Source organism: Procambarus clarkii, chromosome 40 (genome assembly GCF_040958095.1).
Source record: "Procambarus clarkii isolate CNS0578487 chromosome 40, FALCON_Pclarkii_2.0, whole genome shotgun sequence".
NCBI lineage: Eukaryota > Metazoa > Arthropoda > Malacostraca > Decapoda > Cambaridae > Procambarus > Procambarus clarkii.
Genome location: NC_091189.1, coordinates 7,086,679 through 7,113,167, shown reverse-complemented (window position 1 = coordinate 7,113,167; position 26,489 = coordinate 7,086,679). Strand labels below are relative to the sequence as shown.

At 39.2% G+C, this 26,489-nt stretch overlaps 1 long non-coding RNA gene across 1 annotated transcript in view; it reads right to left on the bottom strand.

The window, feature by feature from the left end:
- Nucleotides 1-21,351, bottom strand: part of LOC138372933 (uncharacterized) — a 74,666-nt gene extending 53,315 nt beyond the window's left edge. The window contains exon 1 of the long non-coding RNA XR_011230995.1: nt 21,035-21,351. This is a non-coding gene — a long non-coding RNA (uncharacterized lncRNA). The remainder of the gene's footprint in view (nt 1-21,034) is intronic.
- Nucleotides 21,352-26,489: the final 5,138 nt, after the last annotated feature.

The window sequence follows — 26,489 nt, the reverse complement described above, 5'->3', positions numbered from 1 at the left end:
ATATATATATATATATATATATATATATATATATATATATATATATATATATATATATATATATATATATGTGTGTGTGTGTGTGTGTGTGTGTGTGTGTGTGTGTGTGTGTGTGTGTGTGTGTGTGTGTGTGTGTGTGTGTATAGGAAGAAATTAACAAGTGATGAATAATCGGATCTGGCCGAACACACAGGTTAGCTCAGAAGGTTACAGCATCTTCAAACAAAACACACACACACACACACACACACACACACACACACACACACACACACACACACACACACACACACACACATACACACACACACACCTAGAAGACAAAAAATGTGGTACCATTATGCACGAGAGGAGACAGAAGAGAGAGAGGCTAAACCCCAGCCCATTGTCGCAGACAACTTCCTAGTCGGAGTGACAAATCGTGACAAACATTCCGATTTGCTTGGAGTGAGCAAGACTGTTATCAATGATGGTCAAATCAGCAAGAACATTCTAATGACGCTAGCGAAAACACCGACCATGACGCCAAGGTGAGCTTAGAGCAGCTTTTCTCAGTAGCCTCTCGTAACTCTCTCCCCCCAACGTCCGCTCCTGGAATCACTGGAAATATCTTGTTCGTTGGGAAATATTATTATCGTTGTTATTAATACCACATCAATAGATCTTGCCTTCTAAGACTCTAAAAACCTGGAGGATAAACTGGAACTAGCCAAAAGTAAACAAAATGTCTTATATCCAACCACTGGTTAGGGAACTTAATGGTTAGGTTTCACAGATGCATATTACCCAAGCTGCGCAGTAGCCTAAACTGGTTTTAACGATTTCAGAATTCTTGTAAACTGCATTTGGAGACGGCGGATGTTATTTGGGAAGTGCCCAATATATGAACACAAAGGAAACAGGAAGTGTGAATGTTGTTGCGGGAGGAAATGTTGTGATGGGAACACCCAACATGGGGAGGGAAGAAATTGTTGTGATGTGTATAGCACATATATGTTTGACATCGGCCTAAAAAGGCGTATATTAAGCCAAACATTTATTATTTATGACAAGGACGGGTTGGGTTAGGTTGCATAATTAGTTTTGCAATTGTTAGCTTTCTATTTTGAGAATCTAGTAGTATTAATAACGCGAACATTCTTTGTGTACAACAGTCTAATTTGTACGTTATACCAACTGTTGCTATCAGCACTATCATTTTTGGAGGATGGCTTGAATACTTCTGTACATGAGTATTTGTATAAAGAAGAGTATATATATGCAGAAAAACATAAAGCACCGACCTTCCGTTTTTCTTCACAATTACAAAACAACCACGGAGCAGACAACCGCCTCCTCCACTCCACCTTCCTCAAGATAAAAGAATATAAACCAAAAGACCACTAGAGGAGATTTCCAGGAAACCCGAGACAGTTCGGACAGACGTTCAGTACCGAGAACCGTCGTCCAACATGTATACTCTCTCCTCATGCTCCACCCACCTACAACCCTCCGCTCCTCACCACGGCTTGCCAAGCTGTAGTCCCTCGTTACCCCGTATTTGTCTCTAATTCTTCGCCAGCGGCTGCTCTATATAGATTTAGATAAATGAGTACTTCCAAACTTGTTACCATACCACAACTATAACTGTTCCACAACCACACTAACAACTGCTCCACTACCGCACTTCCTACTGTTCCACGCCAACACTAACTACTGCTGCACTACCACTCTACCTACTGTTCCACTACCACACTACCTGCTGCTCCATTACCACACTACCTACTGCTCCATTACCATACTACCTGCTGATCCACTACCACACTTCCTATTGCTCCACTACCGCACTACCTACTGCTCCACTACCACACTACCTACTGCTCCTGTACCACTTCCACACCACCTACTCCTACCACACCACCCATTATCCTGTCATGTTCCAAAGACAGTAAAAATTATGCTGGCGGAACAATGTGCCCAGCCTCAGTATTTTGGCACTGCCTGATAACACACTTTAGCCACATATATCTGACATGTCCATAAATATCAAAGATCATGTTATTTCTGAGATGAAAACTCGCCTTAGGTATATTTGCTATTAAGTTGGATGAAACCACAAACGTAACTAATTGTGCTCAGTTGTTGACATTCACGAGATACATAAAATATGTTAATTTTAAGGAAGAGTTTATTTTTTGTTAGCCATCTGAAGCTTCAACTTGAGGACGTGCTGAAAAAGTTTTTCAGTCGTAATGGCAAGAAGGAGACTTAAGTGATCCAAAGTTGGTTGCTTCTTTTACTATCTTGTTTATATATTTATTTACTTACATATTCTCAACAAATCTTTGCGATGGGCTGATGATGTCATTGACTTTGATGATAAACTGAGTAGTTTTGTAATTAAACTAGGACTGTGGTAGACAAAAGTAAGGAAATTAAATTTCGACAAGTTTGAGATAGTTACTGACATGCAAGACACCTCTAATGCAGAATATGTGGCAAATTTTCAACTCTCCTCACTGCAAAATGAACTAAAGAAATATATTCTAGATATGTCCGAAGTGGATTTAAAGTTAATTAGAAATGATTTTCATTCAGATATTTCTTCTATTAATTATGACATCCAGGAAGAATTTATTGACCTTGTGAGTGACTTCAGCACTCGAGATTTCTTTGATAGAGAATTTCTTATAAGGTTCTGGTGCAAGCAGCCCGTCCTCCAAAAATGGGGGGGGGGGTAAATGTAACAGCACAAGTAAGTGCAATTATGTACTATTCATAGCAGTCAGGAATTGTACTTATTTTCACTTAGTATTAAACCGTACTGTCAAATATATTGTGAATATTTGAGTTTACCTGAAAAGCTGAATAGAAAACCACGACCTAACCTAACCTTCTTAGTGTTTTTATTTTTACTTCTGCTTTTACTTTTCCCAGCATATTTGCTTAGTTGTCATTACGGGGGTGCATGGATGACACTAATAATTCCAAGGGCACGATGATGTGAAAAAGTCTTAAAACCCCTAATATAGATAAATACAGTTGGTGCCACTTTATAAAATTTTCTTGAAAATCCTCATCGCATAATCCATCCGTTCTTTACCCCCGCATTTAGTACCTTTGTTATATGCCTTGTCAACACCCGTAATAATTTTCTTTCAGTTCAGGTTTTACTTTCACGTACTTACCTCTTCTATGGATATACATTCTAGTCTTATAACCTGCGCTCATCTTACACCAGCAAATGAGGCTGTATTCACATTGGTACTTTTTTATTAGTTATGTCTGTAAACTCTTAAAAATACTCTTGCCACACAATTATAATTTTATTTTCAGCAATTTATATAATAATAATAATAACAATAACAATAATAATAATAATAACAATAACAATAATAATAACAATAACAATAATAATAATAATAATAATAATAATAATAATAGCAATAACAATAATAATAATAATAATAATAATAATAATAATAATAATAATAATAATAATAATAATAATAATCAATTAGTTGAACAAATTTACAAGGGCCTTGATGAGGGCTCGACCCATGCCCTGAGTGTTCCCAGACGGGCCCTAGTCATCTGTATCACCACATGGTTAAAAGAATTGCAACCTGGAGTGCTACTGCCCCCACGAAGATCCCAAGGCTTCCACTGAAGCCTAACCGGGATTTCACACAATTCCCCCGTGCACTCAGGGGGCCCTGTCAACCAAACTGTTCTACCTCTGACAAATTGTTGTTGACGGGAGAACAATTATATACTTGTATAACAACATGTAATGTTTTTATTATTATTTCCTATAAGTAAAAAAAAATACTTCATTACACACATAAATCACAATAACGTGATATAAAAAAATGAAACAAATCCACAAGGGCCTTGATGAGGGTTCGAACCTATGTGTTGGATGTTCTTTTAACCATGTGGTGGTACAGTTGACTAGAGCACGTCTGGGAACACCCAGACGTGCAGAACCCACATAGGTTCGAACCCTCATCTAGGCCCCTTGTGGATTTTGTTCATTTTATATATATCACGTTATTGTGATTTCTGTGTGAATTAATTAGTTGTTACATATAATGTACGCATGATTATAAGGGGGGGGGAGGGGAAGATTTAGCACTCGCCTTGTGTTGAGTGGGTACAAGATGAGCCAGAGTGCTGTAATGTTGTTCATTAGTTGCCTTGCTGAGTTGGGTTCAGCCCGTGAGTCTTCATTGTTATTACAGAATCAAACTTCATCATTACATCAACTTTATCGACTTAAAGTTATCCACTCATCCTTTTGCTTGTCCCAGTCGCTCTGTATCTCATCAGCGATTATAACCTGCCAACCTGCCTGTCAGGGCGCCTGACATCTGAGTGGAAAGCGCTTCGGATTCGTAGTCCTGAGGTTCCGGGTTCGATTCCCGGTGGAGGCGGAGACAAATGGACAAAAAGTTTCTTTCACCCTGATGCCCCTGTTGACCTAGCAGTAAATAGGTACCTGGAAGTTAGACACCTACTACGGGCTGCTTCCTGGGGGTATGTAACCAAAAGGAGGCCTGGTCGAGGACCGGGCCGCGGGGATGCTAAGCCCCGAAATCATCTCAAGATAACCTCAAGATAAGATAACCATTACGCACTCTAGGCAGATATTGCTGGAGGTTCGCTATTAATGAACACCTTTTCATTAAGTTAAGGTTAGATTGCAGTCACCAGGTGAGGCTTGGACTTCGTTCGAGGAAGAATTTTTGTAGATTATTCAAGTAAATATTCCTAAAGGAGAGGCCAGTTACACTTCCTTGTGGTATGTTGGTACCAACTGAGTTGCTTTCAGACTTTGTCACATTAATTACTTGCCAGAGTCTATTCTTGAAGATATAGTCACTTTAGCGGTCGAACGGAGCTTGATATGTCTAGTGCTTGCAACTTTGCCAATTGTCCATCTCCCCCTTCCCCTTTCCTTCCCTCTCTCATTTTTTTAACCAAGACTAGGGTTCGTAAGAGCTGTCATATGACGTACCTATTGAAACGGCAAGCAACAGCTGCTTGCCTTCAGCTCATCTGAAGCCTGCTCCTAGAAGCTCATTTATTTAATGAAAATGTACTTTGAAACTAACACATAGGGAACTATCATATAAGGAACTTGATAAAACTGTAAGCAAGAGTTGTAATCCTATCTCATTTAAATTGAAACCTACTCCTAAAGGCCAATTTATTTCATGAGCCTGTTATATGTATCAGGAGGAATAGCCTTTATTCATTAACATTAGGTAACAATCATATAAGGATCAGGATGAGCCTGTAGCCAACTATGTGCTAGATCCTGCATATGATCAGTTGACCTGATCTCCCATGTATCATCTCTCTCTCTCTCTCTCTCTCTCTCTCTCTCTCTCTCTCTCTCTCTCTCTCTCTCTCTCTCTCTCTCCCTTCACGTCGACCTTCATTGAGTGGAAGATACCATCTGGCTGCGTTACAACAGTAATAAACAAAACAATACCCCTATTATTGATCCAGAGCCGCCGTCACATACAAGTTTCTTAGTGCAGTAAATGCCATCCTTCCGTTTGATTTACGAAACACGAAGTTACAGCGCTAATTTTCCGGTATTCTTGTCTGCTGCAGCTCTCTCTCTCTCTCTCTCTACTTGTAGCTGTACTTGTACACTATTGCTGAAGATTTTTATTTTGAAATTAGTATTGTTATTATTCTAATTGTTATTAATGTGATTATTATTATTATTATTATTATTATTATTATTATTATTATTATTATTATTATTATTATTACACACTAGGAAATCGAAGGAGCACTCCGGAGATTGGAACCAGCATCCTGAGTCTATCAAGCTGCACGCCTTAACCCGCTGGATCATCATTATACTATGATGATTTATGATAATTTAACCTGGAATGCTACAGAATCCACTACAGGTCCTGAGGTATCGGGTTGTTAGTGTTTTACAAATTACCCCCACACACTCTGGTTCGGAGACAGGAGTTCTTCCCATACGCTAACTTCAAAAGGCAAGCAGCGAGAGACCCAGATATTTGGCTGTTAATTTACAAAACGTTTGGTTTGTTGCAGTGACTGCATGTTTTGGTGGCTAATTTGTTGCCAAAATAAGGTGCATAATTTTGCGGATTTTACATTATAATATTTTATAACATACAAACAGCACAGCCACATCTCTTCTGTGTTGGAGAGTCGAGATGTACGGCATTGATTTTTTTTCACAAGATATGTAGCCGTCTTGAATGTTGCCTACCGACTTTAGATACGTCCATGGAGAGAAATATCAAACTAGTGGTGAATACTCAATTAGTGATCCAATCTGCAAGTTGTAGTTATATGCACCCCTCAGCAACTGAGTGATGTGCTACCTTCAGCAAACAAGTTAGTTTCCTTGTGCATCCGGCAGCAACAATTTTCACGTGTTTTGTGGACAGATTTGTATTAAATCTCACTTCTAATTTGGCGACATGGATGTACGTGAGTGTTTTCTTGTTTAGTCTTATGAGAGGATGATATATGTGATGCCTCTGTGTGTTTTTTTTCTTGGGCAATATATAAGTCATTACTAGATAATATAGTTTTAAGGTTCCATTTACATGATTTACGTTTTATTATTTGTATCCTGGTAAAGTTAGTGTGCAATCATCTGCATCGGCAGTGGCCGCAAGTATTAATTTCTGGATGTCATCGAAGTAGAAGTTCCACAAGAGCGGTCTGATCACACTACCCTGGGTACACTGGCCTTTATGGTGTGTTAACAAATGGACTGATTGTTGACAACTTGGAAGGTTCAGTTTCTTAAGTAGGTTCATTGAGGTTCAGAAGATTCACATCAACTTTAAGCTATTATCTTACATTCTTGCTATTAGCTTACAAATGTGTGATACTTTTTGTATCACGTCTTTGTATCACAGGGAAATAGATAAGGTGGACAAGGATAGTCTCTACAGATTGAGAGAAAAGACAAGAGGACACAGGTGGAACCTGGAAGCGCAAATGAGCTGAAGGGACATTAGACAGTACTCGTGCCCTGTACGGGTAGTTAACAAGTGGAATGCTCTAAAAGAGGAAGTTGTGGAAGTCACCTCCATCCACAACTTCAAGGCCCGAGTCGACAAAGACTTTGAAAGTCGGAGTAGTTATGTTGAAACGCAACAGGTACAAAGTTAGTAGGCGGGGCATAAAGCGCTAGACCTCCCTCCACCGTAGACACTGATAGGTCAGTACCCTATCGAATGTTCCGACAATATCCAAGGATACCAGACGTATCCTCTCAGCGGTTGGTACGTATCCTCTCAGCGCCTGAGACGTATCCTCTCAGCGGTTGGTACGTATCCTCTCAGCGCCTGAGACGTATCCTCTCAGCGGTTGGTACGTATCCTCTCAGCGCCTGAAACGTATCCTCTCAGCGGTTGAGACTATACTCCATTTGGAGAACAACTATAGTAGCATATCTGATGTATATATTTGATTTATATAACAAAATTCCTTGATGCTTAATAAATCATTTTTTGTTATCAAGGCGCCTTTAAGTCTCTCAGCCTTAAGTCAGAGATTTCTTCCAAAGATCTTCTCAACGATGGAGAAGCAGGAAGTTGCGTTCTAGTTTTCTACTGATATCGTGCCTCTATCCTTATGGACAGTTATTATGTTTTATGTTTTAATGATTAGTGGCCTGGTTTGTTTATTAATGCAAGCTTTGGGAGTTGCAAGTGGAAGTATACACCTATTTGTATAGTATATACATATTTCATTTTTATTTTGTTTTACGCGAAAATTAAACATGTATATACCTGTGTATTTAATTTTTAGAGTGGGGTCTCGCGGCTGAGTGGACAGCACTCGAAGGTCGTAGTCCTAAGGGCCCGGGTCCGATTCCCGGCCGAGACAGAAAGAAATGAGAAGAGTTCTTTCATCTGATGTACCTGTTCACTTAGCAGTTAATACCTGGAAGTTAGACAGCTGCATCGGACCGCTTCCCGGGGATGTGTGTGTACTCACCTAGTTGTGCTTGCTGAGGTGGAGCTCTGGCTCTTTGGTCCCGCCTCTCAACCATCAATCAACTGGTGTACAGATTTTTGAGCCTAAAGGGCTCTATTAAATCTACATTTTTAATTGTGAATGGAGTCTGCCTCCATCACATCATTGCTTAATGCATTCCATTTGTTAACTACTCTGACACTGAAAACATTCTTTCTAATATCTCTGTGGCTCATCTGGGTACTAACTTTCCACCTGTGTCCCTTTGTTCGCGTTCCACCCGTGCTAAAGAGTTTGTCTTTGTCCACCCCTGAGAATTTTGTAGGTGGTTATCGTGTCTTCCCTTACTCTTTTGTTTTCCAGGGATGTGAGGTTCAGCTTCCTTAGCCTTTCCTCGTAGCTCACACCTCTCAGTTCCGGGACGAGCCTGGTGGCATACCGCTGAATCTTCTCTAACTTTATCTTGTGTTTAACTAAGTACGGACTCCAGGCTGGAGCTGCATACTCCAGGATTGGTCTGACATAAATGGTATACAAGGTCCTGAACGATTCCTCACACAAGTCTCGGGCATCACAAGGCGTCAACATGTGTGTGTGTGTGTACTCACATATTTGTAAATAGTAAATATTTATATTTACTAAATAGTAAATACACAAATAAATAATACATACACAAGGCGCTAAATAACCAAACCTAATCTAGTACCTCGCCTCAGGCCTAAATCCTAACATAACTCCCAACACATCGTTATTGAACCCTGTGGTTCATTATTGGTTACTATAGCATTTCGACACTTTAGATTCTCTATCGCATCAGGTCTCACGAATCATTCAGTAAAACAATAAATTTCGTCAATAACCATATGTGAAGAGTTTTTAACCATGTGTTTATTAGTTAACTGCATTTAAGCAGAGATACGCTATTGTGCTTCAAAATACTTTCTATGTTGAACTCCGTCTTTACAGAATCACTTAAAAAAACTCTATAAGTTAAATAAGTTAAAATAGATTATCTTCATTATTTTATAATTTAAGTGGCAGGTTTCCAGGTGAGCCAGTTACCGGTGTGTGGAGAGTAGGGATAATTTACTATGAGGCCGTAGGGTCGGTGTGGGAAAACAGGTTGTGTAAGTGGGTGATGGTCAACAACAACACAACACCCGCTCACCTTGTGCCCGACAAAAACACTAAACAAAGATCCGTAATGGGAGGAGGCGGGAATTCTCAGCACGCTGGCCTTAGTAACTTGCCGGAAAGATGGTAGGTGGTTGGGCAGCAATACAGATCTGGGTTAATGTGTCAAGGTTACAACGGTCAGACGCAGACAAGGACATAGCCCCACCCACACCACCAACAACACCCATACTACCACCAACATCCCCATCACCATCACCACCATCATCACCATCACCACCACCAATACCTTCACCACCCCCAACATCCAGGATGAATTTTCTGATACATAAAACTTGGGGCCCACTCAAGTTTTGTCGCACAAATGATACTCGTGTTTCCTCACGAAGTGAATTGATTTGATGAAAATTAACTATGCCCGCTGGCCTCCGAGTGCTGCTGGCACTTGGGGTTAAAGTCTAACAAACTTCCAATTGTTTTAACGGTAAGTGTGGTGTAGTGGGTAAGGCACTAGATATGCGAAGGGGTATGGAGTGTGCCTAGCTATTTAGGTTTGAACCCTTCACGAGGATGAGTTTTCTGATATATATATATATATATATATATATATATATATATATATATATATATATATATATATATGTGTGTGTGTGTGTGTGTGTGTGTGTGTGTGTGTGTGTGTGTGTGTGTGAGTGTGTGTGTGTGTGTGTGTGTGTGTGTGTGTGTGTGTGTGTGTGTGTGTGTGAGTGTGTGTATGTGTGTGTGTGTGTGTGTGTGTGTGTGTGTGTGTGTGTGTGTGTGTGTGTGTGTGTGTGTGTGTGTGTGTGTGTGTGTGTGTGTGTGTGAGTGTGTGTATGTGTGTGTGTGTATGCGACAAAAAACACCGAAAATTATAGTGATTGCATATATATATGTAACAAATAAATATAGCTTCTGGACAGGGAGAGAAAGAAAGAATTACATAGCACTAAGAATAATCAATTTCAGTAATACGGAATATCAATTCTCCACAACAACATAACTGTATAAAAGTACTGAATTTGAAAATACTAATTTTGTTTTTGTAAGTGGCTACGCAAAAATATATTTTGTAATATCCTTTGCTGATTGTCACCTGTGCATACATAATATCTTTCCCGTGACATACATGATATGTCACCTTTGTGGCTTGGAGAATTAAAAATAAGATGAGAATATAAAATGAAAGCTCGCTTAACAATGTGTTATGATAATATTTGAACTAGGTGATCGCAAACACACAAACCCAGCCACGCGGCAGATAAACTCACCGGACAGTTTATCAGATGACGTAACTTTGGAGTAAAACTTATATCTAAAAATAGGTTAGGATAGATACTTTCTCCGAATCCATGCCTTCCATTGTTTGCGGCGCCACGAGCCTTCCTGCAATTGTTTATGGCGCCGTAAACTTTCTATTGTTTGCTACGCCATAAACTTTCCATGGGTTGTGGCGCATAATTTCCATTCTTCGCAACACCATCAACCTCCTTTTGTTTATTGCGTTATAAATCTGTTTGCGGCGCCTTAACCCTTCCGCTGTTTGCGGCGCCATAACGCTTCCGCTGTTTGCGGCGCCATAACGCTTCCGCGTTTTGCGGCGCCATAACCCTTCCGTTTTTTGCGGCGCCATAACCCTTCCGCTGTTTGCGGCGCCATAACCCTTCCGCTGTTTGCGGCGCCATAACCCTTCCGCTGTTTGCGGCGCCATAACCCTTCCGCTGTTTGCGGCGCCATAACCCTTCCGCTGTTTGCGGCGCCATAACCCTTCAGCTGTTTGCGGCGCCATAACCCTTCCGCTGTTTGCGGCGCCATAACCCTTCCGCTGTTTGCGGCGCCATAACCCTTCCGCTGTTTGCGGCGCCATAACCCTTCCGCTGTTTGCGGCGCCATAACCCTTCCGCTGTTTGCGGCGCCATAACGCTTCCGCTGTTTGCGGCGCCATAACCCTTCCGCTGTTTGCGGCGCCATAACCCTTCCGCTGTTTGCGGCGCCATAACCCTTCAGCTGTTTGCGGCGCCATAACGCTTCCGCTATTTGCGGCGCCATAACCCTTCCGCTGTTTGCGGCGCCATTACCCTTCCGCTGCTTACGGCGCCATAACCCTTCAGCTGTTTGCGGCGCCATAACTCTTCCGCAGTTTGCGGCGCCATAACCCTTCAGCTGTTTGCGGCGCCATAACCCTTCCGCTGTTTGCGGCGCCATAACCCTTCAGCTGTTTGCGGCGCCATAACTCTTCCGCAGTTTGCGGCGCTATAACCCTTCAGCTGTTTGCGGCGCCATAACCCTTCAGCTGTTTGCGGCGCCATAACCCTTCAGCTGTTTGCGGCGCCATAACCCTTCAGCTGTTTGCGGCGCCATAACCCTTCAGCTGTTTGCGGCGCCATAACCCTTCAGCTGTTTGCGGCGCCATAACCCTTCAGCTGTTTGTAGCACCAAAAACCTTCCATTGCGTGCAACACAAAAAAGATCATTGTTTATGGCACCATAAATTTACCAATGATTACGGCACCATAAATCTGCCATGACTTATGGGACCATAAGCCTTCCATTAGCAAATATTACTTGGTTTGAAACCAACAGGTTGTTGCTGATTGACTTTTCGTATATACTTTTCTGTGATAGTCTTACGGTCTTTAACGAAAAATTAATTTGGATACAAAGCCTTGGAAAATTTTTGAAGAGTAACTATAGCTGGTTTCAGCAATACGCATTGTGCTGAGACGAAGGGAGATGTGACAGGAAGCGATTATATGAGGTTGGGGGAATAGGATTGAGAAAATTCGTTAACGGATGGGTTAGGAAAGGGTGAAGACTCAGGACTCGGCTGGGTTTCCCCAGGATATGGACGGAGAGAGAGAGAAGGGCCCACCCACCACCTTCTTCGGAGGTCGGCGATGCTTTTGCAGACGGTAAAGCAAGAAAGTTAGCCTGTTCTTGCTTTCTTTGGCGAACTGTACTCACCTGGTTGTGCTTGCGGGGGTTGATCTTTGGCTCTTTGGTCCCTCCTCTCAACCTTCAGTCAACTGGTGTTCAGATTCTTGAGTCTACTGGGCTCTATCAAATCTACATTTGAAATTGCGTATGGAGTCAGCCTCCACCACATTACTGATTAATACATTCCATTTGTTAACGACTCTAACATTGAAAAAATTCTTTCTAATGTCTCTGTGGCTCATTTGGGTGTTCTTGATTGTCTTTGTCCACCCTGTCAATTCCCCTGAGAATTTTGTTGGTGGTTATCATGTTTCCACTTACTTTTGTTTTCCACGGACGTGAGGTTCAGCTCGCTTAGCCTTTTCTCGTAGCTCATTCCTCTCAGTTCCGGGACGAGCCTGGTGGCATACCTCTGAATTTTCTCTAACTTTGTCTTGTGTTAAACTAGGTATGGACTCCAAGCTGAAGCTGCATATTCCACGATTGGCCTGACATAAGTGGTATATAGGGTCCTGAACGATTTCTTACTCAAGTTTCTAAAGGCAGTTCTTCTGTTGGCCAACCTAGCATATGACGCTAATATCCTTTTGATGTGGGCCTCTGGGGACAGGTTCGGTGTGATATCATTCCCACTCCCCCCCCCCTAGATCTTTCTCTCTATTTGACTCTTGCACTTGTGTTCAGCCTTCTGCTCCCTTCGCCTAATTTCATTACTTTATACTTTCCTGAATTGAACTTAAGTAGCCATTTTCTAGACCATTCCACCAGTTTGTCCAGGCCGTCATGTAGTCTCTATCTTCATCTGTCTTGATTTTTCTCATAATTTTTGCATCATCAACAAAATCATCAGCGTCAGCTTCATCAGCATCAGCACTGTACTAACGTCACAGTGTTGACAAGTATATTAATAACTTTTCCTCTTACTTGTTATACAATCCAAAAACAACACTATCAATTATAAGATACACAAGTAACCCTTTGCATTATATCTTATGTATGCAGAATGTGGTATATGTAACACAAATAAAATTCGACTTAATAAGACAGTTAATCTGGGAGAGTTGAGATGTGACAAGGCCACAGTGGCTATTAGATAGGCCGGCTGGCTCAGGCAATAACTGTCATTCAATCATAAGAGGAAGTTGAGCTATATAACATGAATTATTATAAGATATATTGATGGGTTTTCTGGTTGCCCCACATGGAATATTATGAATAACTTGTAAAACGTGCAAGATATGTAACATGCTAACTCGAATGTGCAATTCCCAGTTACTCTCCCATTTAAGAACAACTGTAAGCCAATTATTATATCTGCATGCTCTATTTGTCTTCCTCACTGGAAAACAAAAGGTAAATTAATTTGCAAATCCGCCTTGATTAGTTGGGTTTAAAAATATTAAATCATCAGGTTGCTAGACGAATTTACATTTTCTAGCCTAGCAACAGAATAACCTTCTAACCAATAATACACTTTAGACCTAAGAATTTATATATGCTTACTTAAGCAATTGCAACATAAAGGAATCAACATTGCAATTAAAAGATAGTTCAAATAAAATGAAAACGAGGCTCTCAGTCCATTCGTACCAGGTTTCAATGGGGGCGGCATACTCTAGTTTAGGTCTCAGGTGAGCAGCTACCCTTTTTAGGTTCCTGAATGATTTGACTTTTGCTAGTGTAGAGTATGATGCTGATTTTATCCTATTTATATGAGCCTCTAGAGTTAGGTTTGGTGTTATCTCCAGTCCTATGTCTTTTTTGTAATCGTTACAGAGAGGTAACAATGGAGCCTTTCCATGGGATAATTTCAGCAATGTGGTGAGGGAGGACCTGCTGCATGGGTAACAGCATCTCTATATCTACCTACCCAGGCTCTACCCTGGAGAGCAACCAGAGCGCAACTCCATAGTCTGCAGAGACTGAAGGATGCCTACTACTACAGAGAGGTACTTTCCCTTTCATTGTGTACTGTCCCTTTAGTCTCCTGTCATCTGTTCCCTTTTCTATTTGTTGATGTTCAAATATAGTAGCCATTTTTCGGACCAACTCTACAGCTTGTTCAAGTCACCTTGGATAATTTTACAATTTTCATCCGTCTCAACTCCTCTCATCAATTTTGCTTCATCTCCAATCATCGACGTATAAGACTCAACGCCTTAAGATAGGTCATTTACATAAATGAGAAATAATATAGGTTCCAGCACCGATCCCTGAGGTATTTAGCTTGTGTACTCAGTTGTACTCACCTAGTTGAGCTTGTGGGGGTTGAGCTTCGGCTCTTTGGTGTGTATTACACCTAAGTGTAATTATTTAAGTGTAGTTACAGGATGAGAGATACGCTTGTGGTCTAACAGGGGGCATCAGGGTGAAAGAAACTCTGCCCATTGTTCCTCGCCGGCGCCGGGAATCGAACCCGGGCCACAGGATTACGAGTCCCGCGCGCTGTCCACTCAGCTACCAGCGCCGTGTGTGTGTGTGATTATCTACGTGTAGTTACAGGATGAGAGCTACGTTTGTGGTGTCCCGTCTTCCCAGTACTCTTTGTCGTATAACACTTTGAAATTACTGACGGTTTTGGCCTCCACCACCACCTCACTTAGCTTGTTCCAACCGTCTACCACTCTGCTTGCAAAATAAAAATTTCTAATATTTTTCGGCACCTTTGTTTCCTTAGCTTAAATCTGTGTCCTCTTGTTCGTGATGTTGCTGGTTTCAGCAACTCCTTTTTGTAAATTTGGTCGATTCCTGTTAGTATTTTGTAAGTGGTGATCATATCACCTCTCTTTCTCCTATCTGCTAGTTTTGGCATGTTTAACGCATATAGTTTTCCTCGTAACTCTTGGTTTTCGGTTCCGGAAGCCATTTTGTTCATGCCTAGGCACCTTTTTCAGTTTCTTTATGTGCTTCTTAAGATTTGGGGACCAGACAACAGCTAAATATTCCAATGTTGGTCTCACAAAAGTCATGAATAGTTTTCTAGTATTTAACCATCCATATAATTATAAACAAGTCTGAAGTTGGAAAGCGACGCTCCTCTCACAATGTTCTTTATGTGTTGCTCTGGCGACAGCTTACTGCCCAAAACCTCCCCTAGATCTCGTTCTTAATTAGAGTTCTGCAATTCCTTTGCACATAATTTGTAAGCTGTGTTGTTTTTTTGTTTTTTGTTTTTTTTTTTGGGGGAGGGGTGGTTGAGGGGAGTAAAGAGGGAGAGGTGTAAGTGAAGTAGAAAGTTTAAAAACTGTGAAACATAGAGTGAGTTATGAAGCCATGTTTGATAAAAGATTTAAAGTAAAAAAAATCAAAACCGAGTGATATGTATTAAATTTCTAGTTAATTTAAACGAAAGCGGGGACATATATTTGCACCTCTGAAGAGGCACACCAAACACGTCAAAATTATAATCGTTCTGTGTAGACAGCACTAAGAGTGGACAGCACTAAGGACTCGTAATCCTGGGGACCCGGGTTCGATCCCCGGTGATGGCGGAAAACAAATGGGCAGTTTCTTTCACCCTGATGCTCCTGTTCACCTAGCAGTAAATAGGTACCTGGGTGTTAGACAGCTGTTGCGGGCTGCATCCTGGGGTGTGTTTGTTAAAAAAAGTTGATTGACAGTTGAGAGGCGGGCCGAAAGGGCCATAGCTCAAACCCTGCAAGCACGACTAGGTGAGTACACACACACAAACCTCTGATGCCGGCGGCTGGCCTTGAGACCACGTTTTTTTTTTTTTTTTACGCTCAGCTTTTGGGCTGTAATAATGTTTTTTCTTCGCGATGGGCGGGAATCTCCACTGCTTATGGTATGTCCGGCGGAGTAGCGCCAATCTTACTGCCGCGGTAAAAACAGTAATGGTAGAACAGAAACTCCATCAGAAACAGTGGAGCAGCAGAAGCAGCCACAACAACTATCCCGGCACAGCAACAGCAATGACAGCGTAGCATAAATATTTCAGCAGCTTCAGCAGTAATGGCAGTGCCCCAAAATTCAGAAGCAACACTGGAGCAGAAACAGCAACACAAATGGTAGTTAGGAAACTGATACGATTATGGAGCGCATCACATGCGGTATAATGACAGAGCAGCAGCACAGGTGGTATAATGACAGAGCAGCATCACAGGCGGTATAATGACAGAGCAGCAGCACAGGGGGTATAATGACAGAGCAGCAGCACAGGTGGTATAATGACAGAGCAGCATCACAGGCGGTATAATGACAGAGCAGCATCACAGGCGGTATAATGACAGAGCAGCAGCACAGGCGGTATAATTGTAGCAGCATCAACATGAGGCTAAGACAATGTAGCAGCATCAACATCAGGCTAATTCAATGAAGCAGCATCAACATCAGGTTAAGACAATGAAGCAGCATCAACGTCATGCTAATACAATGTAGCAGCATCAACATCAGGTTAAGAAAATGTAGCAGCATCAACGCCACTGGTTGTGCATTAGCAGTAATGGGAGTTAAGCAGGACCGTCAGCCAGCCTCAACCAAGGTTTAAAGGATCCGAAATTGAGAAACAGTATCCAGAATACATTACAAATGCTGCATTACTTTCAGCATTTTGAAAAGAGAAACAAAGACGTGCCTAAAGTAATTGGTATCAGATAATTAACCTAATATATCTACCACACCACATGGTATAATTTTCCCCGAGCCTCATCTTGTGTTGAGCTTAAGGGAAATCATTAGTCTGTAGGAATGTTTAAACCAACCATAATAGTTTACTGACCAACCAGCGAGTATACATTACTTCAGGACAAAGCTCTCAAATACTGCACATGTACTAGTCTACAGAAATAACTCTTATTAAAGCCAATATTTATTAGAACAAGCTATAACCTAGATGAATTACATTCTTCAGCATCATCAACCTAGAATACTGTTAAACATTAGCTTCAAACTTTTAGTCTGCATGTGTTTATTTAACTTCTCTTGATATTATATATTTCCTTCAAATGTATTTTATTAACTAACACATTAATTTAATCTTAAGGTTTGCCCGGAACGCTGCGCGTGATTAGAGGTTATATCAAAATATATAAAAACAAAGAACTTAAATCTTTGGTTTGGTGTTCAGGACACAATACACTCTTAGTGTACACCTCTCGGTGTATGTATATATATATATATATATATATATATATATATATATATATATATATATATATATATATATATATATATATATATATATACACCTTGTTAAATAATGCAACATGACCTATGTATATATTTGATGAATACAAATATTTATTAATATTATTTCGTGTTATAATAACAAGAATTAAGGAAACATTCAGAATACCTATTGGCTCACATGAGAGCTCCTGCTTATATCCACCCAACCTCATTCATTTACATGTTTAACCTACGCTTGAAACAATCATCCCACATCTGTTACCAGGTAATCTGTTGCACAAATCAACAACTCTGTTCCCAAACATGCATTTACCCAGGTCTTTCCTTGTCATTCATCCACTTGTACACGTCCATCATGTCACCCCTAACTCTTCCACTTTCTAGAGAATGAAAATTAAGTTTTCCCAAGTTTGTAAATTAATTTTTTCCCAGTTTCTCTTCATATGGAAGATTTCTAATTCCTGAAATTCTAATGGATTTCTAATTCTAATATACCTTGCCATTCTATAGCATGACGACCCAAAATAATTTGCATAATCTAAGTGGATCTTAACAAGAGCAAGATATAGCTGATGGATAACATGAGGTGTTTTATTGGTAACGTGTCGATAAATAAATCCCAATATCCTTTTTGCCTAATTCCTAACATTTATGCATTTTGGGGGCTTTTAATTCTTACCAATCTTGACCCCCAGATTTTTTTTGGTATCAGACTTCGCAATTTCAATACTATCCAGCTGATATCTAGTAACGATATCATGACCTAGCCTCATAATCCTACATTTGTCAGCATTAAAATGCATCTGCCAATCTTTCGATCATTTCAAAGGCCTAACTAGATGGTCTATTTGAGTCTTTATTATTATTATTATTATTATTATTATTATTATTATTATCATCACACGAGCGAACGGATTAGTAACTTTATACATATTTATAAACAAGGATTATAAACCATGTAAAATACTCTATATAAAAAACTGTTGATGAATACAAATTATTATTATTATTATTATTAATTATTATTATTATTATTATTATTATTATTATTATTATTATTATTATTATTATTATACGAGTCACTGGCAGCGGCAGTACCCTTAAAGAAAACGGCGTTTGACACACCCTTAAGTTTAAGTCAATGGCAAGTTTAGTAAGAATAGTGCCAAACGTTTTACAGTGCAATAGGTCGATATGCCCCTGCATGACCTCAAAGGGGCCCATATGCCCCTGTATGACCTCAAAGGGATCCATATGCCCATGTATGACCTCACAGGGGCCCATATGCCCCCTGTATGACCCCACAGGGACTCATATGTGCCTAAATGACCTCATGATTAGGTACATCCGCATAAATGCGGATGAACCTAATTATATTATAAAAAGTTCAAAACCTCACGAGGCGTCTTTGAGAGGTCAGCCCCGTCACTTTCCACACCTTCTTGCGGTGCCCACCACCAAGGCTTTTGTAGGATGAGCTCGGCACATATAAATTATGATGAGTATAGTGGGGGGTAGAACTAGCCTAAGCTACTCTGTCCCTTAGAGATGTATTTTTTCTTGTCTCAATAAACATACTTGAACTTGAATGAGTATAGTAATTTAAATTTTGATGGATATTTCAGCCCTATCATTGTAATTCCCCCGACAATCCATCAACGGATAATAAAGGCGAGGCTTGTTTGTTCATGGTTCAGCACATACAATTATAATTATTTATGTAAATACCTATCATCTTCGTTTTGCTTTCTCTGCGTTCATCGGTACCTTTTCTTCCTTACTCAGAAATTACTAAGAGACGTGGTACAAAGCACTGACAATAATGAGAATTACCTTGACTATTTTTTCAAGTTTCATCTATTCCATGTGGTGTTCCCAGGATGGTAGCATGAGTTACGTCACTGTACCGTGTGGATGAGTCGTGTTAAATAAGTCTCCCTCTCTCTCCTATCGTAAACACTGTACACACCTAATTGTACTCACCTAGTTGTGCTTGCGGGGGTTGAACTTTGTCTCTTTGGTCCCGCCTCTCAACTGTCAATCAATTTAAACATATAATAAAGTGTTAGGAGAGAAGCACACAAAAATGGAGGTGACCTAAACATTCCCTCTAATGCGTTGTGTGATTTGTTATCGTTAACAAACCACACATAACGTTATGTGTGATATATATATATATATATATATATATATATATATATATATATATATATATATATATATATATATATATATATATATATGCAATTTGACGATCACAAAACACTGATCATTTTATGCGGAAAATCCACAGAGAAATATGAAATGAGGTGAACGTTTCGGCTTGTTAAAGCCTTTGTCAACACCAGACTGTCAGTCTGGTGTTGACAAAGGCTTTAACAAGCCGAAACGTTCACCTCATTTCAAATTTCTCTGTGGATTTTCCGCATATATATATATATATATATATATATATATATATATATATATATATATATATATATATATATATATATATATATATATATATATATATATATATAGGAAGGGAAGTACTCCCTTCCTATATATATATATATATATATATATATATATATATATATATATATATATATATAAATATATATATATATATATATATATATATATATATATAGGAAGGGAAGTAATATATTTATAGGAATCCCTTCCTATATATATATTACGGGAGTACTTCCAGCGCCTCAGCATGGAGATACAGAGGGGAAATGCACACTTCATTCAGGGTTCCTCCCCTCCATCTCAGGAGCTGGAGGAACTCGACAACTAATGATAATCATCTTTGTACCCTATATGTAACTCCTTTTTTGTAACAAAGTTTAAAAAAAAACAAGTATATATATGTGTATATACAAAAGAATGGGGGTGATAGGAGAAGAAAATATTAGTGTTCAGTGAGAATCCACAAGGTCTTCTCTGAATACTCCTTATTTTCCTCTCCGAGGCTATGGATCCCCACATATGCACCAGAGCTGGTACCCTCACAATTATATATATATGTCGTACCTAGTAGCCAGAACGCACTTCTCAGCCTACTATGCAAGGCCCGTTTTGCCTAATAAGCCAAGTTTTCCTGAATTAATATATTTTCTCTAATTTTTTTCTTATGGAATGATAAAGCTACTCATTTCATTATGTATGAGGTCAATTTTATTTTATTGGAGTTAAAATTAACATAGATATATGACCGAACCTAACCAACCCTACCTAACTTAACCTAACCTATCTTTATAGGTTAGGTTAAGTTAGGTAGCTGGAAAAGTTAGGTTAGGTTAGGTTAGGTAGGTTAGGTAGTCGAAAAACAATTAATTCATGAAAACTTGGCTTATTAGGCAAATTGGGCCTTGCATAGTAGGCTGAGAAGAGCGTTCTGGCTACTAGGTACGACATATATATATATATATATATATATATATATATATATATATATATATATATATATATATATATATATATATATGGGCAATTGGGCAATTGGAAACTTTCCATGGGCAATTGGAAAAGGAAAGTTTTCCTGAAACCTTTTGAAAAATATGTCGACTTTAAATACAGGTTCTATGTTTATTTGACAGTTTTAATATAATGTTTATGTCCTTTTGTATATGCCCTTCATGGAATGTAACTTCAGAGCATTTAATCTATTTGGGTTAATTTATGCCAGGGTAAATTATGCCAATAAACTCTCGATACGTTAGGTAAAATATCTGATTCTGTTTTTTACTCAAGTTTACTCTGCGTTAATTAAATGGAGTACTCACAGAGCTGAGGACGTCCCATGGAGTTCAAGAGAGAACTTGATAAATACCTCCAAAAGATGAACCGGCCTGTGATTCACGTCAGACTGCGAACAGCGTCGTCTAAAAGCCTGGTTTACAAAATCACCTCCAGGCCTCCAGTCTCTGGAAGCCCTAGTCAGACTAGGCCGCAGGGGCATTGATCCCTGAAATCAGCATAAATTGGTAGGAGACTTTGCCAAATGATTCTATCACTACATGAGCAGCATTTTAATTTGAAAGTGTTCAGTGCTTACTCATTGTTATTGTTATATTTATCGCAACACTGTTTCACGTATAAATACACTAGACATAAATAATTTCAAGACGAAATCAAAACCCTCGCAGGTTGGCTTCAAGCGGCGTTTGTTTACTAAACTTTGCCAGAGAGTTCACTTTTCGCATTTTAAAATTACGCATATTTTTATATTTAATTAATTTCATATTATACCAAAGGAAGCTATATACACTTCTAATGAATATTAAAAATATAAATAAATAATACATAGTAATTAATAATATATAATAATATTTTTAGTTGTCTATACATCTTTAGAAACTTTAATCGCGGCTGATTGTGTTTTGCTTCATTTTGTTTGTTGTTGCAAAGCACTAAGCTACACCTTATGTTACGGCAACAAACGCTATAATCATGTATAATAATATAAATACGACAACAAGAATTACAGGGCTGGTGCATTTGTGGAAGAAAGAGAACGGGAAGGTTAAAAGGCGAGAGATCGGAAAAGAGGAAGAGAGAGAATGGGAGGGAGGGACGGAGAATGGGAGAGATAAGGAAGGAAGGAGAATGAGTGGGAGAGAGAGAGAGAGAAAGACAAACTGACAGGAACCCGGACACTACCCACCCACCCCCCCTCCCCCCGGGGATTCCCTCTAATATGATATAAAGCAATGTTTCACAAAAAAATATATTTAGAATAAATTATGTAATATTATCATGTAACTATTATATAATATACTAATGATCACGTAATTATATCAGCATGTACATATTTTAAATATGAATCTCCCCTTAACGTAATATAATTTGCAGTTTAATTGTTTAATTGTTAATCGATTTTTGTGACTGTCAGTGTTACAATTAAAAACTATTAAATTAACAATTTCAAAAGGAACACAACATTTTATTACGTTTAAAAGATATTAAAATGTAACCAGTTTGTTATAAAATGGTAAGATAACTTGTTATCAGCATATAGTGAAATGCTACTATGGCAATGATGAGCATTAGTCCTTCAGATAAAAGATAAACTTGACCAAATAAAGAGGCTATTTGCAGTCTGTTTTGACAAACAATTGTAAGATTGTATGACGATTACGAACATCAATGGCGTTCCAAAATTCTCAAATAACAGGTTTCAATTTAAGAAACTGTCAAGAAAATGAATAACAGTATATTCTAATCAAATTTCCAGCTTAACCTAGTCAAATTGCAATAAAATTAAACGTGGTGTCTTAGTTTCAACAACATTGACAATATATTGTTCATAATAGTGTGTATTGAAGTTTATGCGAATTAATGTTTAATTTTTCAGTTTCAGTATTCCTATCGCTGATACTGTATATTTTTAGATATATTTTTTATGTCAAATAAAGTTCTTGTGGCAATAGTGGCTTCTGAGCCGCATTTGAATACATGATAGTCTTAGTGTTGCTCTAAAATGTGTAAAGACGTCCGCTGTATATTAACAAACGTTGGCAGTGTTCCATGTTGCTTAGAACAAAACAAGACCCGAGCAAAGAACAAGACCACGAAGGTAACTCCAGGCCCCTAATATTGAGGCCCTAAACATAACCAGGAAAGGAATGTCCATTACACAGTCGCCCCACATGGAAGGGGGGCCCAATACACTGTCATGAACGGTAAGTAAACAAGTACATAATATAATGCTACAAGCTAAAGTGAAACAGGAATTGAACCATTTTTTTTAACTACGGACAAACCATGTGAAATTTAATGATAAAAAACATAGAGAATACTTGTGAAGATTTATTTATGAAACCTCCCTCCCCCCTCCCCACCATGATAGATTGGATATGGTGAATATTATGAATAACAATTAAAAGGGAGGGAATTATCAGGGGAAAGCGCCAAGTCATTGGAAGGGATCAGGCTAAGGATTTGGGATGGGGGAAAGGAATGGTGCCCAACCGCTAGGACGGTCGGGGATTGAACACCGACCTGCATGAAGCGAGGCCGTCGCTCTACCGTCCAGCCCAACATAATAATATTCGTTATTTTATTTTGATAAGAATAAAGTGGTAATTGTAATTTAGATAAACTATTAACGCCCAGCGTGATACAGTCATGAAAACTGGATTTCATGTAGTTTTTAATTTCAAACATTAATGTGAAATACAGGAAAAATTAATAAGACGTACTTTGTATGTGATTAAGCAGTCGAGAGAGATATTCAGTTGAAGCAACATTTGTTTTGAAAATGAAGTATACGATATAACAGAGATTATGGACTTCATAATATATATTTTTTTTTTATCTTTATTTAAAAAAAATACAATATAAATTACATATACATAAGTGTTACAAGGCAATTATACATTACAATTCTTAGTGAACAAGTGTTTCAGTAGTACAGAACAAGATCTTTAGAAAACCCTGAATGTTATACTTATTTACCTATAAACGATTTACAAAAATTGGAGAATAAATTTACATTAAAATATAGGGGAAATTATTACATTTATATATATTTTATATAATTCTCAGTGCCGAGCGGACAGCACGCTGGACTTGTGATCCCGTGGTCCTGGGTTCGATCCCAGGCGCCGGCGAGAAACAATGGGCAGAGTTTCTTTCACCTTGAGGTTATCTTGAGATGATTTCGGGGTTTTAGTGTCCCCGCGGCCCGGTCCTCGACCAGGCCTCCACCCCCAGGAAGCAGCCCGTGACAGCTGACTAACACCTAGGTACCTATTTTACTGCTAGGTAACAGGGGCATAGGGTGAAAGAAACTCTGCCCATTGTTTCTCGCCGGCGCCCGGGATCGAACCCGGGACCACAGGATCACAAGTCCAGTGTGCTGTCCGCTCGGCCGACCGACCACCCTATGCCTCTGTTACCTAGCAGTAAAATAGGTACCTGGGTGTTGGTCAGCTGTCACGGACTGCTTCCTGGGGGTGGAGGCCTGGTCGAGGACCGGGCCGCGGGGACACTAAAAAGCTCCGAAATCATCTCAAGATAACCACAAGATAGTTGTATAAACATAAACCAGCAAATTATAACAATAATAATAACGGAATTTTTGAACGAGTTGGGTTAGGCTAGACTGTTAATGTCAGATTCTTACAGAGGACATTTTGTTTTATAAAGATAACGAATACACAAATTTAACAGTGTTAGCATACATTATATAGGGAAAACATCTTACCTTTAATTACAAGATCATTACAATTACAAGATTGACACAGTGCGAATTTAATGACATTGATGCAAACTTATGTGCATTTTTCTGGGCACACTGGTGCTCGAGCTACAGTCGTTGCTGGCTCGAAATTTGCTTCCAAATGTAGACGCCTAACCACTTGGGATGGACGGTAGAGCGACGGTCTTGCTTCATGCAGGTTGGCGTTCAATCCCCGACCGTCCAAGTGGTTGGGCACCATTTTTTCTCCCCGTCCCATCCAAATCCTTATCCTGACCCCTTCCAATAAGTGCTATATAGTCGTAATGGCTTGGCGCTTTATCCTCATAGTTCCCTTCCCTTCTCTTGCCAATGTAGGCGTGAAGTGTAGCAAATTTATAGTAGATTGTCTAGATCTACAATGTCACAAAATAGTGACTGTTACTCACGTAATGTGAGGGGGGAATGAGCGTAAAATGTAATCAGTTTTTTATAACATTGTGTTATAGTGCTAATCAATGTTTTAGTCTACAGGACTAACAAATGTTTGTTTACGTAGTCCACGTGAAGTGAAGAAAACGTGTGAGGAAGGTGGAGGAGGTGGAGCTTTGTAGCACACGTGTGTGGAAAGTCTTGTGGCTGGGCACCTCCCGCCCACCACAACAAACTCTTACACTCCCACATACTCTCACACAACCCACTTTCACCCTCCTCTCTTTTTTACAAACCTCTACTGGCAAGTAAGGTTCTATTGTTGCGTCGTTCACGTGGATGCTCCCAGCCGTAGTGTTCTAATATTGAGGATGGAGAAGAGTGCAGGTGTAGGCTATGCCGTAATACATACGAATAATAGACTAATTATGTAAAGAATTGCATAAACTTGCGTACACCAAATAGACTTAATGTATACTCAAGCTCACATTCATGATGAAAACCACATTAACATTTGTAAAGGAACATTGACATAAACATCACAAACACATACACATGTTGTCGGAGTCAATAATTCCTAATACATACAGAAAATAAATTCAGTTAAACTCTGAATATATAGAAATATTTGTTTGAACTTATTAGATATTCAAGATACGTAATCAATTTACAATTATAACAAATAATCTTCAAAATATATTAATAAATACAAAGCAAGTTGAACAAAATTTATAAAAAAAATATATTAATAGCCTATACATTCTAATCTATAACAAAATGGGTACAGTCTAATATAAAACACAAATATTTACTGAGAAAAGGCTTACTAATCAAACTGATCAGTGTACCTATTTCCAAAATATGTTAAACTATCCAATATATTTATATACATTTTCATCCCTGCCTCCATCTCTCTTACTGTTGTCAGCCTCTTCCACACACTTTCCCTGTTAAGAACGTTCTTAGCGAACCTTTCCCCCACTTGTGTGACCCAAATATGTCTGCTGCAGGGTTTGAATCACGCTTAAGACCTCTTTTATGACCACAGTACCGAAAAACTCAGACATTTTCCTGTCCATTTTACTGTGGGCATTATCCGGTGTAACTCAGACACAGTGAGCCCCGGAGTTGTTACTGCAGGTGGTGGTGTAAAACAGGTCTTGGATAGCAAGTCATAACCTGGTTGCCCACACCTGGGTTTGACCAGTGCAAGCTTACAACGTTTATATAACATGTTCTATTCACTACAATGGTTCAAGCAGTTGAGTTGAGTTTAGTGACTTATTATGTACCCCCATTCCCTTCCCGTGGGCGGTGGTGAAAAGGGGAACATAATGGATTCAGGAACTGAACCCATAGTTCACTTAGCTAAGTAAGTTACAATCTTGTGAAGCTAATTACATTTTTGTTAATAAACACACACACACATACATATATATATATATGTCGTACCTAATAGCCAGAACGCACTTCTCAGCCTACTATTCAAGGCCCGATTTGCCTAATAAGCCAAGTTTTCATGAATTAATGTTTTTTCGTCTACCTAACCTACCTAACCTAACCTAACCTAGCTTTTTTTGGCTACCTAACCTAACCTTACCTATAAATATAGGTTAGGTTAGGTTAGGTAGGGTTGGTTAGGTTCGGTCATATATCTACGTTAATTTTAACT